The sequence below is a fragment of the Tupaia chinensis genome, unplaced genomic scaffold (genome assembly GCF_000334495.1).
Source record: "Tupaia chinensis unplaced genomic scaffold, TupChi_1.0 Scaffold000478_3, whole genome shotgun sequence".
NCBI classification, from domain to species: domain Eukaryota; kingdom Metazoa; phylum Chordata; class Mammalia; order Scandentia; family Tupaiidae; genus Tupaia; species Tupaia belangeri.
The window spans coordinates 8,193,780-8,197,659 of NW_006159990.1; the positions used below are offsets into that span (position 1 = coordinate 8,193,780).

The following is a 3,880-nucleotide window of genomic DNA, read 5'->3' on the forward strand; positions in this document are numbered from 1 at the left end:
TAGCCCTTGGGGGGGGGGATTTTCTTTGCCTCACTTTCCCTCTCACTGTCTCTGTGTGTCTCTCTCTCCAATGAGTTCATGTGCCCCAAGGCAAAAACTTCTTTTTTTTAATGAATTATTTTTTATATAACTTTATTTATTTAATTTATTTGACAGGAGAGAGAGGAGAGAGAAAGTGAGAAAGCAAGTTGCCAGGTCTGGAATCCAAACCGTCGTCAGCCATGTGGGAGTCCAGCATCCTTAACCACCACACCATCTGCCAGCCCCAAAAAACTTTTTTTTTTTTTTAAAGAATTACTTTTTGGGAACCAGCAGTTAGCGTAATGGCTATGTCTCTGGACTCCCACATAGTCGACCGCGGTTCGAGTCCCGGACCCGGGGGCTTAAAACTCACGCCGGGCGTGTGTGCGTGGGAGCCCAAGATCCCAAGAGGAGAATGGAGGAGAAGGGATTGCAGTGTGACCATCCTCCCGGGGGGTGATTTCTTGCTTTCTGTCTCTATGTCTCTCTCTGTCTGGCGAGCGTACACTCCCTATAGCAAAAACCTCTCCCAAAAAAAGAAAAAAAAAAGAATTATTTTTTACTTCATTTATTTATTTTTTTTTTGAGAGGTTTTTGCTATAGGGCATGTGTGCTCGCCAGAAAGATGGAGAGAGACACAGAGACAGAAAGCGAGCAATCACCCCTCAGGGGAGATGGCCAGGCCACAATCCCTTCTCCTCCATTCTCCTCTCGGGATCTTGGGCACACACACACTCACACCTAGCGTGAGTTTAAGCCACCAGGTCTGGGACTCAAACCACGGTCAACTACAAGGGAGTCCAGTGATATAACCTTTATGCCAAATGCCAGTCCATATTTCATTTATTATCATTATTATTTGTTTAATTTGACCAAAAAGATAGAAAAAGAAAGGGAAAGTAGGAAAGCAAACCTCCAGGTCTAGGACTCAAACCATCATTGACCATGTGGGAGTCCAGCACCTTAACCACCACACCACCTGCCAGGTCTTCTAAGGCAAAAGCTTCTAAAAGAAAAAAAAAAAAAAAAAAGGGGGATCATCACATATCTGACCTTGCAGTTAAAATCCCCAACTCAGTTACTTGAAAAACATGGGATGTATGCACATGCCCCAAATCCCCACAGAATGGAAGAATTAAGGAGGAAGGATTGCAGCATGATCATCCCTCAAATGGGGGCACTTTCTTTCTCTCCCTCTCTCTATGTCTCCATCTCTGGTGAGCCCATGGGCCCGTTTGCAGAATTATAAATAAATAAATAAAATTGTAATACTGAAACAGCTATGGTCAATTTCTCTTACTTTTCAACTTAAAAATAAAAAGTTGGGAGAGAAAAGGCTCCAGGTTTACCTTGGCATGCTTTGTCCAGTGGCTGGGTCTATAGACTCTAGCCCTCAGGAGAAGTCGAGTGGCCCTGGGGACAAATGGCCATGTTTGCGCAGCAATTTTAAGAAGATGTGATAGCACATAACCCTTGATTGCGAACCCTGATGCCAGCTCCCCGCCTTGCAAGTGCCCTTTTCTCTGACACTCGGCCATTCCATAAAGCAGAAGCATTACCTGAATAATGAAATTAACTTAAACCCAATGGGGATGGAGCAACTGACTTCATCCTCTGTGAGCAATGCCTTGCCAGTCTCAGGAAGTCACTAGGGTTTGGCTGCCTCAACCACACAAAGTGCCATTTCTGCCCCAGGCTTATCAGTGGCAATTCCAAACCTGGTCCCTCCCTGAACTCTCTACCTTCTGCTTTGTCTTTGATGCTCAGTTTTGGGGATTGAGGGATGATGTGTGGCCTGCCTGAGAAAAACTACATTCTACCTCCGCCTCCTTACCCTCACCTGCAGAGTAGTTATTTCAGAACCATTTTGCCTGGCATTTTATTTCTTACTTAGCTAACAGAACACCTCTCCAATACCTCCACCCCAACTCTATAAATATTGATGTTATACAGCATTATCCCTCACTAATAACCCTTGAATATTAGGTCCCTATTAGTCAATGGACATGTTGGATTAAAACCAGGCTTTGCTGGGACCAGCAGTTAGCGTAATGACTATGTCGCTGGACTCCCATGTAGTCGACCACGGTTCGAGTCCCGGACCTGGTGGCTTAAATTCACGCCGGGTGCGTGTGCGTGCGTGCCCAAGATCCCAAGAGGAGAATGGAGGAGAAGGGATTGCGGCATGGCCATCCCCTCTGGGGGGTGATTTCTCGCTTTCTGTTTCTCTGTCTCTCTCTGTCTGGCGAGTGCACGTGCCCTGTAGCAAACAAAACAAAACAAAACAAAATAAAACAAACAAACAAAAAATAGGCATTGTTTCCATAGTCTCTAGGTCTGTGAACAGACATGGTGCCCAAAGTCTTCATTTCAGTGATGATCATGAGGTGGCCTTGCATACAACGATCTCTATGGAGAATGTTTCTAGAGTTACCAGCCCAATCTCTAACAGATGGAATGACAGTGGAGTTTACAATGGAGAGTATGGTAGGTGATAATTCACAAATCCCAAATGGCTCCAGAAGTCATGAATCTCTGTGGATTTTGTGAGCAAAAACATCACAGCAGACACTATAAGATGTGGTGGTGTGATATCCATTCATGGAATGGCCTGGAGCTCCCTGTGGTTGTAGAGACAGACTATATCACAAATCACATCAACAGGATGTTGGGCTCAGTGACTGTCCACACAGCGGCTGTGAGCAACAACTCCATAAGCATGGCATTCTCTACCTCACACAACTTTGCTTCCCTAGAGCCTGTCTCCATGAAGTGGGCCTCAGTCTAGACCCTCGCAGCTGTCTCCTCCAACAGTCAGAAGGTTGCTATAGGGACTGGTTATTTCTTTTTTAAGAGAGAGATTTTTGCTACAGGGTATGTGCGCTTACTGGAGAGACAGAGAGACAGACAGACAGAAAGTGAGAAATCACCCCTAGGAGGGATGGCCACACTGCAATCTCTTCTCCTCCATTCTCCTCTCAGGACTTTGGGTGCACATGCACAAGCACCCAGTGTGAGTTTTAAGCCTCTGGTTGGGGACTCAAACCTCAGTCGACTATGCGGGTAATCATTATGTAATCTGCTGATTCCAGGATCTGCTGATCCTGGGACAGGTTTGTAGATGTATCTTCAGACAGTATTTTTTTTTTTTTTTTGTACTACCATCCCTGCAAATGGAAAACTCCAATTCGAACAAGTAAAACATGGAAACTTTGTTTACAATTTGATGCACTCTCTGTGACCAAGCCTATCCTTCAGACTGCTCTGATCCTGGATCAATGACCTTTGTTCCTGCTCCATAGAGCAAAGTGAGGGTTTATTTTTTTTTGTTTGTTTTTTTCTCTTTTTCTCCCAAAGCAGTTTGTTCTCCACTCTTCAATTTCAGCAACAGAAGCTGGTGTGTGGACTGCAGAGACCATTTCTGTGCAGACTTGCTTTGGGCCTCTAGTTGGCCCAAAGCAGAGTCACTCTATGGAGGTAGCAGAATGGACAGAGAAGGTAGTTAACCATACCACAACAATGTCCCAGAATTTGGTATCTTTACAGCTAATGGAAATTAAGGTAATTGGGTAATGTTTGTGTACAAAGCCAGGAACAGGAAGAGAAGAATTTGGTGGCTTAACCCCATGATGGAAATTGTATTTCTGCATCTCACAAGATATCACTCCTAAAAAATGAACTGTTTTATTACAGCCAGATTATGTTCAGTAGATTGGAGTTCCTGAACAGCCAGATGTGCACCTCTGTAACTGTGGCAAGAAGGGAAATTCCTATTCAGGCCCCAAAGTCCATCTGATCAGTCACATCCACAACTATCTTCCTAGCCAGGGTCACAGCAGCAGCCACTGGCCAAGTCACA

The 3,880-nt window shown here is 44.8% G+C and overlaps 1 pseudogene; it reads left to right on the top strand.

Moving 5' to 3' along the window:
* LOC102492325 (uncharacterized) overlaps positions 1–3,880 on the top strand; it is a 20,330-nt pseudogene that overhangs the window by 12,706 nt on the left and 3,744 nt on the right.